Source organism: Mirounga angustirostris, unplaced genomic scaffold (genome assembly GCF_029215605.1).
Source record: "Mirounga angustirostris isolate CCGP_5_RB_7025 unplaced genomic scaffold, mMirAng1.0.hap1 SCAF_9, whole genome shotgun sequence".
Lineage (NCBI taxonomy): Eukaryota > Metazoa > Chordata > Mammalia > Carnivora > Phocidae > Mirounga > Mirounga angustirostris.
In genome coordinates, this window is record NW_026991717.1 from 7,167,198 (window position 1) to 7,177,844 (window position 10,647).

The 10,647-nt window shown below is 47.8% G+C and overlaps 1 protein-coding gene across 4 annotated transcripts in view; it reads right to left on the reverse strand.

The window, feature by feature from the left end:
* Positions 1-1,184: 1,184 nt before the first annotated feature.
* Positions 1,185-10,647, reverse strand: part of ISG20 (interferon stimulated exonuclease gene 20) — a 44,969-nt gene continuing 35,506 nt past the window's right edge. Inside the window, exon 4 of one of the 4 annotated variants that reach the window (XR_010404840.1) lies at positions 1,185-7,413. The gene's annotated coding sequence lies outside the window, so the exon portion shown is untranslated. Of the gene's footprint in view, positions 7,520-10,647 lie in introns of all 4 variants that reach the window. The other 3 variants (XR_010404837.1, XR_010404838.1, XR_010404839.1) reach the window with 3 other exon arrangements.

Genomic DNA, 10,647 nt, shown 5'->3' on the forward strand with positions numbered 1-10,647 from the left:
CTTGGGGGCACCCTCATCTTGCATCCAGCTGTCCTGGGTTGAGCCGGAGGCCTGGGGCTGGCAGGATCCCTGAGCATCTACTCTAGCCATTGTGTCTGCAGAGGGGCCGAGCGCGCTTTGTCTTTGCGTGTGTGGTTGTGATGGGATTGTTTTTTTAGTCATGATTCGTTCAGGCGCCTCTTCCCTACCTATGCAGGACATCAGCTCCCCGGGAGAGAAGAGGGTCGTTTCTGGAGCTCCGAGCGGTGCAAAAGCAGGAGGAGCAGTGGGGCTGGATGCTGGAGGCTGGAGGCCCGGGTTCTCATCCCAAGTCTGCCATTAAGTGGCTGTGTCCTTTTGAGCAAGTCATTCAATCCTGCCAAAAAGGATGGGGGCAGGACCCAGCCTGTATCCTCAAACGCTGAAGGTTGCGACACATTAGCCAGGGTTCATGAAATCCATTTGGGCTGAGTGGATTCAAGCAGGCCTTCTCGGGGTGGGCTGCCCGGGAGCTCGGGAATGGACTCTTCCCTTCCCTGGGGACTCCCACATTGGGGCTCAGCCACCTTTCCTTTCTGACCTTTGAAACACCACTCTTCCAGGAGAGTAGGGCTCTTGAGCCACTGTCGTACCCCTGAGTAACCTGTTTTCGGGGGACCCTACATGCGCACTCTATACATTGCTTCTTAGATGATCTCCCAGGGGTGGCCAAGGTAACGTCCTCTATCACCAGAACAGAAACACACACACACACACACACACACACAGGCTAAATCTCCCTCAGAACATCCTCATCTCCACTAAGAGATGTCATTGTAAGAGTTGAAATGGGTCACTCTTGTTTCTCAGGTCGTCCCTACTGACAACAGCTAGATACATGACCCGGTTGCAATAGACGAGTGTTTAGTGTTTGAGCTTAGGATCCCTCTCTCACTTTTTAGAACAGCCCTCCTTGGATAGCTGCCATTTTCTTATACTGGGGAACAATCCCAGAGGCTTCTGTGTAAGTGAATGTTGCTGTCCTGATTACAACTCAACCATGACTTCCCACTAAGTCGAGGTTAGTGTAGTACAAAGGCTGAGAATGGCCTATCCCTGCCAGACTCTGCATCTTGATCTCCCTCTCTCTCTCCCCGCCCCGTCTCTCTCTCTCTCTCTCTCTCTCCCCCTTCCCCAACATTGCCCAGTTCTCCCTGCCCTTTGCTTTCACGGCCTATTGTGGCAAGTGGCCCCCAGTGGAGCCCCAGGTCAGAAGGGAACCCCTCATTTCCTCAGGATCCACACAACAGACCACAGTTAACTCTCTGGGAAGTGTTTTGATCCAAATATTGAAGAATAAAACAGCAACCCACCTTCCCCAAAGGTTTCAATAGTTACCTTCTGGAGGGTTATACAATGGGGTTCCCCAAACTCCCCGAGTCATATCAGGAAGGCAGGACCATGATGATAAATGGGAGACATCATTGGGAGGATCCCGACTCCTTGCCATGCCTCACGAGGACTCTCTTGCCTACTTGGAAACCTCTGGCACTTGGGGGGCACCACAAGGGGGAGCCCTGAGTATGAGCCCAAGACTCGGTATACCCACACCTGAGGGGAAGGTCGTACAGGGACCGGCTGACTTACTCCTCCAAGGCAAGCTTCCTAGGATCCCTTGAATGTCCTGGGGTGGATTATAGGAGGTCTATAAAGGCCCTGCAACTGAATACAATATTTTGGGGTATGTGCATGCATATTTCTGGAATGAGGGGCCATAGTCATATTCTCGAAGACATTTTGAGAACAACAAAAGGTTAGGAGCTTCCAAGGGGCCTTCTCATAACTCCCAAAGGAGCAGGGTTTCCCAGTGTTGCTGAACCAAACAGAGTAAGTCGCGGAGCATGGGTTTAAGATTCTCTCTGGGTTGGCCATCTGGATCAATGACCTCCCTTAGTATTAGGAGAAGCGTGTTCAGAAACGTTTGGTAGCCTGGCTGAGCATTTAGTTTGCCCAGACTGTCTCCTTCCTGGACTACAGAATCAGAGCATCCCTGGGCTGTGGGACCTTACAGTTTTCTCTACTTTACACCCCATCCTGGATCACCCATCATTTCGCAGAGAGGGCTCCGTACGGGGTCGGTCAAAGTGGGTTTTGTGGATTCGTGCTAATACGGGTCCACAGCGAGGTTAGTACAGAGAGTGAGAGTAGGCATTTGAAACTTTTATAGCAACTTGACATTGTCGAAAGATTCAAGAGAATGATCAGAGTCAGCAAATGTGGCTTGGAGTTTAGCTTTGCGTAGGAGTGTGTTTGCTGGCAAAGCTGCTATGATAGGAAAAGTAATTCCCCAAATTAAGGAGATTGGGCCAGAATGTGAATCCATGCACTGCTTCCCTTTATCGAGAATGTCTTGCCAAAAAAAAAAAAAGTAGCAAAACTAAACAGTAGGCTTAGTGAAGAGAGAAAAAGTGTGAACTACAGAAAGCTAACATGCTAAGCTGAAAATGATTGTCTTTACCATGGGATAGGACGGGAGCTACCTGCGAACAGCTATTATTCTCTATGAAGTAAAATGGTCATGAAGGGGAAGGTCCTGTGGAACTATTCAAGCTATGGAACAAACTCCTGGAATTTCCGCAACATAAGTTTGTCCCAACTTTTTAAAATATGTCAGTTGGACAACCAGATTTGCGTATTTATCCCATATCCTCAGTTATTTTTGATGACCTGAATACTTCCCTGCCAGGAAAGGATTGTGCCATGCTTTTGATTAAAATTTTTTTTCATGTTATATCATTTTTACTAAATTAGCCATCCTGTGCACACATGTCAGATGAATCTTCCAGAAACTTTATTTTTTAAATCATGTCATTACCCTTCTCAAAAATCCCAGAAAAGGTGAAAAATCCAAGCTTCTCCATGGGACAGTTAAGATCCCCTGTAACTGGGCACTGACTCATGTTTCCAGCTGCTCTCTTTAAAAATAAAAATCGCATATATATAAGTGGTAAACGTGATCATTTGCTATACAGATACACGGTGACATGATTGCTATGATCAAGCTACTTAGCGTATCATCCCTTCCCAGTTACCTTTGTGTGTGTGTGTGCTGAGAGCACCTGAAATCTACTCTCTTAATAAATTTCCAAGATTCAATTCAGTCTTAACTATAATCACCATGCGGTACATTAGACCTCTGGACTTAATCATCCTACATAACTGCAGTGTTGTACCCTTTGACCAACATCTCCCATCACCTGCCCCGTGGTAAGCACCGTTCATTCTACTCCCTGCTTCTATGATTTTGTGAGATTTCACATGTAAGTGAGATCATGCAGGGTTTTTTACTTTCTGTGTCTGGCTTATTTCATGCAGCATAATGTCCCCCAAGTTCATCCATGTGGTTGTAAATGACAGGGTCTCCTTCTTTTGGGGGGCTGAATGATATCTCTGTGTGTGTGTATGTGTATGTGTGTGTATAAATTTCTTTATCCATTCAACTGTCAGTGGACACAATATGGTTTCCATATCACCATGCTTTCTAATATCAGATAAGATCAAAGGACAAAAACAAAAAAATAGAAATTTGGAAAAAATAGAATTTCAGCAGATTGTTATAATGTGTTCCATAATTTGGGGCACCTGGCTGGCTCAGTCAGTAGAGTATGCAACTCTTGATCTTGGGGTTGTGTGAGCCTCACGCTGGGTATAGAAATGACTTAAAAATAAAACCTTTAAAAAATGTGTTCCATAATTTAAAACACTTAACAACAAGGTAGTATATGCATATCTCGATTCTACATATTTGTAAAATTTATCAGTTGACAGAACGATGAAACACTTTGAATTTTGAATAAATTGGAATGGAATGGAATTTTGCATTTGACTGGAATTTATTTTCCATCCAAAAAAATCCATGCATAAAAAAATTCATGGGTCCAGATCCATTTTTTCATTGAAAGATTATTTAACTATAATTTTTCAGGATAATTATTGAAACTGGCTACCGAAGAAGCCCTGAAAATGAATGTTTTAAAGCTTCACCGTTTATCTTGCTTTGGATAAAAGTTAAAAAAATAAATATCCTGAGCTTGATGAAACTTTTTAAAAATCTCTGTCCATCCCTATTACTTCTGTGAGACTGGTTTATATACAATGGACCTTGTAAAACAAAACACAGAAACAGGTTAGAGGTGCTTTGTCTTCTGTGACTCGCATTGTCATTGATCCAACCTAAATAGATAAGATTTTTGTTCAAAATGTGTGTATTGGGGGTTAACACGGGGCGTGAAATTTTTCTAATTTGGAAGAATGGTACTGGAACACCCATCCACCCACTGCCTCGATTCTTCAATTAGCCTACATAATCCCTCCATCACGTATCTTTTTTCTTATGTAGTTGAAACATCAGTGCACTTCACTCCAGTCCTAAATATTCTAGCATTCCAGAGTTCAAAATTTGTTTATGGTTCTTCTCTATTCTTTGAGGTAAAATTTCTATACAGCAATATGTACAAGTCTTGAGAGTTCCAAGCAGTGAGTTTTGGGAAAGGTGAAAACCTGCGTGTTGCAAACCTACGAAAATTTGCAGTGATATCATCACCCCCGAAAGTTTCCTTATACCCTTTCTGAGTTGATCGACGCCCCCCCACCCCAAGAGGCAACCACTGTCTTGATTTTTTTCCCACCTTAGATTAGTCTATCTTATTCTGGAATCCTACAGTATATATTCTTTTGTGTCTGGCTTCTTCCACCCAGCATAGGTTTTTGAGATGCATCTAGGTTGTGTGTGTATGTGCTTCATTTCCTTGTATTGTTAACATTCTGTGTCTGAATACATCACCCTTTGTTGAGCTGGTTTCCTGGTGATTAATGTATTGGCTGTTGCCAGCTTTTGATCATTATGAAAAAGCTGCTGTGGACATTCTTGCATACATCTTGCAGAGTATACTTTCGCTTCTGATGAGAGAATACTGAGGAGTAGAATTGTTGGCTCATAGGGTGGTTGTATGTTCACCACCTTCGCTGGTGAGCCATCCAGCTCACACGTTGGCTCGCTCATTTTCTGTGACCTTCCATCTCAAGTGCTTGCTGATCTTTGGACACTCTTAACCCTCCAGATCCTACAACTCTGATGCACACAATCTCGTGATAGCCACCTTGTTCCCACCTCAAGGCCTTGGCACAGCTCTTCCTTCTGGGACATGATCACCTCTTTCTTGTCCTCCTGTTCTCAAAAGACATCACTTGTGTAGAGGGATCTTCTAAAAGTAGCATCTGCCCTTCTTCATGCTCCGTCCTGTGACCCTGTTTTGTCTTCTTCCTTGTGCTCATCACTGCTCAAAGTTATCTCATTAAAGTATTTAACAAGTTTATGGGTTTGTTGTCTGACTCCCCCACTCAAGGGGGGCTCTGTGAGAGCAAGGGTCTGGCATTTACCACTGGGTTTCTGGGCCTTGAACAGTCCCTGGCACAGCATGGACCCCACAGATTTTGGTTGAATGAACAACTTGAAATCAGCAGTCATGGCGTCGGAAGAGTATTCTTGCCACACCCACACCCACACACGCACGCACAATAATAATAATTATAATAAAAAGGGTGGGAGGAAACTTTTGGAGGTGGTATATATGTACATGGCCTTCATGGTGGTGATGGTTTCATGGTGTATATTTGTCCCGTTTATCATATACGTTAAACATTTACAGCTTTTTACATGTCAGTTATACCTCAGTAACGTGATTTTAAAAACATAAAATAAAAAGGTAATTATGAACACTACCATGGTAATGTGGAAAAATGATTATAAACAATTTAAAAAGACAAAATCAGGTATTACGATTATAATAATGTAAAAATAAGTTTTTATGTGGACCCAAATTACAAAGAAAAACATGATTGTATTACTAAAAAAAAATCAGTCAATCAATCAGAAATCATGGGGGTCTTGTCATCCAAGACAACGAAGGCTGACTTCCATGCACATCACAAATGCTCGGGTCACCATTCAGCCCGACTCCCAGGGGTTTTGAGTCACTGACCTTCTAACATAAGTTGATTCATCAAGAGCTGCCTCCAGCCGCCTGACCAGCTCCGCGCAGTCGGGGCCTGTGAATGGGGCCCTTGTCACGTTTTACTGTGTGGTCATTCACTGGAATTGGCTCGCCCGGCCGAGAATTTTAATTTTTTTGAAAAAATTCAAACCATCCTGAAACACACAAGCCAAGTGTCCAGGAGAAGGTAGGGGAAGGACGAATACATTTATTGGGGAGGCTCCTCGTGGAGACTGTGGAAGGCAGGAGCCCACTCTGCCCCTCTGAAACCCTTTTAGACTTCCTACCCAAAGCGCCTGGTGTATCAGTGCCCAGGGGAGGGGGGGCGGAGAGGGGGGAGCGCCCAGGAGGGGGTCCGAGGTGGGTAAGGGAGCAGGAGAGAGAGAGGGGGGAGCATCAGACGTCTGGCATTCTCGGCCCCTCCACATCATGAAGACTTGTTGAATGTTTGCTCCCTAAATATTTCATAAATCTGTGCCCACCGTCCGCCCCTGAACAGCCTTTGCTCAAGGGCCATCGTCACTCATCTGGGCTGGGGAATTTGGGTGCCTCCAAATTGGCCACCCAGCTTCTTGGCCAGCCTTCATTCTTATTCCTAGCCACCGCGGTGACACTTCCAAAGTGGGCATCTGATTGAGCCTCCTTGGAGCTCTCATCACTGACCGCTAAAATCCGACTTCTTCGCTGGGGCTCAGGCCCGTCACACCCATCTGCGTTCCTGCCACACCTCCCTTCCGCCACCCTCTGTCTCACCTTGACACCGACCTGTAGGACCCAGGAGCTTGCAGTGTGCTGCCCACCCCATGTTGCTTCACAGTAGGGCAAAGGCTCAGAAGTGTCAGTCTGGGAACAACGGGCAGATGGAGCTGGTGAAATCTAGGAAGGCTCCCTGGAGGAGGTGATTGGAAGCTAAGTCTTAAAGGGAAAGTTAGAGTTAACAAGGCAAAGAAGAGGGGGAGGAGTTTTAGGATTAAATCCTTTGCTCCAGGATTTCATGGATCTTAAGTGGCAAAGTTGAGGTTTCTGCTTGCTTGGGTGGGGTTGGGGGGTGGTGGTGTGGGGGAGTGGAAGAGAGAATAGAGCATGGCACTCTGGAGGCCAATCTTTATATCCACTAGGGTCAGGAAATGAGGCTTTGGGCTGGCACAAGGGAAGGAGTTGGAGCCAAGACACTTCCATAAAGCCAGGACCGCTTTAGAAGAGTCTGCTCTTCTTGTGGATTGAGGCCCGAAGATACGTGATCTCTGAGTGGCAGTCGCTCCCAGCCTAAGAAATGATCAAGACTAGTGCCCAGTAGTCGATTGGCCTGGAGGGCCTTCTGCAGCAGGGAGCAGATGCAGTTATTCTGGATGAATACTCCCCAAACCCAGGCAGCCAAGGATTCTCACAAGAGAAAGGAGTCCTGTCAAAATGGGGTTTAAAGAATGTTAAATGTTGGTAAGATACGATTCACCGTGAGTGATGGTCAAGGGACTGGGGCGCAAGAAAACCAACGAACAGACACCAACCTGAAAGAGACAGCAAACGAATATACTTAGTAGATTAACACATTGGATAAAGACACTGTTAAAAAAAAAAAAAAAAAGATTTGAAAGAGAACCATTATGGGTTGAAGAGCGCCACCTCCCCAAATTCATACCTACTCTGAGCCTCAGAAACTGATCTTATTCGGAAAGAGGGCCTCTGCAGAGGGAAGGAGTTAAGGATCTCGAGATGGAAATCACCCTGGATTGAGGGTGGGCCCTAAATCCGACAGGGGCAGGAAGGAGAAATCTGGATACACAGATGGAGGTGGAGATTGGGGTTCAGCAGCCGCAAGCCCAGGGCTGCAGGAGCTAAGAGGGGCGAGGCAGGACCCCCCTACCACCTGCAGAGAGAGCCCAGACCTGCCGCTTCCTTGATTCAGATTTATAGTCCCCAGAACTGCAAGAGAATACATTCTGGTTGTCTTAAGCGACCACGTTTATGGTAATGGGTGGTAGTTGCTCTAAGAAGCCGAGATGAATACCCCAAAATAAAAGTCTAGTCTTCATCGTAGCTTTTAAAGTTTAGAGAAAAGTTCGCAGACCCCTGTTCTAGCATATGGCGGTCAGCTGGATCCAAGGGCCCCTCATCCTAACCCGTGGTCCCCCGTAGGTGAGGCCCACTGATCTAGAGAATAGGGAGTCAGTGGAGAGGCCTACAGGAGCCACTGAGGGTATGAAATTAGTAAAGGCGCTGAGGAACCGAGGCCAACCTGGGGGGACAGGCTGCACCTGTGGGGGGACGGTCGAAAAGCTAAATGCAGAAACGCCTCCATAACATAACCTCATATTTATGAAACAGGGGGAAAAATCTGCAGATATCCCCTACAAACATGTGCCTCTGTACGGACACGTATGTCAAAATATGACTCCAGAGCATGTGGGACAGGTTGAAGGCTGTGTGGCAGGTGGATGGCGTGGGTGTTCCCTGGATGGAGGGGGGTGGGCGCTCCTGTGAGTGGGCTGGAGGCCGAGCCCGCTGGAGGGGAAACCGAGCATGTGTGATACGATCCTATGCCTGTTTTATGTCAAGTTATGCTTATAAAGAAGGAAAAAATAGAAAAACAAGCCAAGATGAAGAATTACAAGCAACATAAAGCACAGAGAAGCTGCTCGGCTCCAGCCAGCCGCCGTCCTAAGGGAACGCAGGCCCCGTGTTATCAGATCTCCGGATGCTGCAAAAGAAGCTAGAAATTGGGATTTGCACGTGGAATTGAAACACTGAGCAGCTCCCAAACACTTAAGGAAGAAATAATGCCAATTCTGTATCATCTCTTCTGGAGAACACCGTGGAGGAGAACCAAACCCATCTGGGGCCACCTCCAGCACACGCAGGTTTGCACCCCTGACCTGCAGCAGTTCGAGCCTGCACGTGCTTGGGACCAGAGCCGGGCTGAGGCCTTCGGATTCATCTTTGAGAAGTGAGGGGGAGCGGGAGGGACGTGTCCTGAGCATGCCATGTGCCAGGCCCTCCGATAAGCCCTTTACATGCTTTTATTTATTTATTTTTAAAGATTTTATTTATTTATTTGACAGACATAGCGAGAGCAGGAACACAAGCAGGGGAAGTGGGAAAGGGAGAAGCAGGCTTCCTGCTGAGCAGGGAGCCCGATGCGGGGCTCAATTCCAGGACCCTGGGATCATGACCTGAGCTGAAGGCAGACGCTTAACAACTGAGCCACCCAGGCGCCCCTTTACATGCTTTTATTAATGTAATTGACACCGAGTAGGTATTAAGCCCATTGCACAGATGGTGAAACTGAGGCTCTGTTGAGTAACTTGCCCTGGATCATCCAGCTAGTAAGTGTCTCCTCCGTGCCCCACAGCCTCCTTGTAACTCAGAGTGTCCCACCTCACCTTCCCCCTCTCTGCCCTCCTTCTACTTCTTCCCTTCCCCGCCCCCACCATTATGTCCCAGGCTCACTTCTTCCAGGTCCAACAGGCACGGCAGCCGGGCTGGGCAGGGCTTAGCCAAACCCAGGATGTGCTTTGATGGGGGCACCATTTACTGACTCATAGATAAGCATGGACAAGGGGCTGCTCTGGAAGCTCAGGCGAACCTCTTGCTTTTTGGTTGGGAGAGTTAAAGCCCAGAGGGGGGCAAGCCTTGCCCAGGGCCACACAGCTGGAAATCCCCTGCCTCTCCTTCCCCAAGCCCTCTCTCTGGGGCATTATTAAATGGATCCAGAGTTGTCTTTAAGCCTCAGCTGGGAGTCACAGGGTGAGTTCAAGGAGGTTGGTGGGGAACAGACTGGGGGACAGACAGGGTGATCCCCTCCACCTCCCTCACAGTGCCCACTAGAAGGCCAGGCGGCTCTAGGCCCCCACTAGCAACTGGGGCCTGAAGGAACTCTGTGAAGCCCAGGCAGATTCTCAGGGTTTGCTCTGTGTTTCTCTTTCCAGCCGCAGCTTTTCCCCAGGGTTTATTATTAGCAAAAATGACAAAGCCCTGAATGGCTGGAGGCTGGCTACTGGCTCTGAGGGCTGGCCCTTAAGCCCTGCAGGCGCCTCTCAGCAAATAGCTCCTTTGGAACCAGGCAGCATTTCCTGAGGAGGGAGCAGGGCTGGGGGAGGCACTCCCGTCCCCCCACCCCTTGGAGGAGGCCCCTGTGTGAGGTCTAGCTGCCCCCCCCGGGGCGGGTAGACTCTCATGGGCAAGTGGACTGAGCAATACCATGGAGTCCCCTGTCATGACTTGGAAACCCAACAGGCCCGTGGTTCTCCCTCTCTCAGTTACGTTCCAGGCCCACACCGAGCACTGGGAAAGTTGGTTACATTCCTGCATCATAAGGACGATATGCATCCATTCCTGCACCATCCCTCCCGGATGATGAGACATCTATCTGCTGGGCAGCCTCAGGGCCACTCAGACCCCAGAATCTACCCAGCCATCTCCACTCTGCTGCCCCCTCTCAGCCCCATCCTGGCTCCATCCTCGGGGCTACCACCTCCTGAAGGCCCAGCTACAGGTGTCCTCCTCTTTTAGATCCTGTGCTTAAAGGTAGGGAGTGTGAGGCTATGGTCCCTCCATGCACCCCCCTTCCCCTGGGATGCCCTGAAAAGCCTCCTCCATCAGCATCTAGGCACCACCCCATTGTTCACGTCCAACCCCC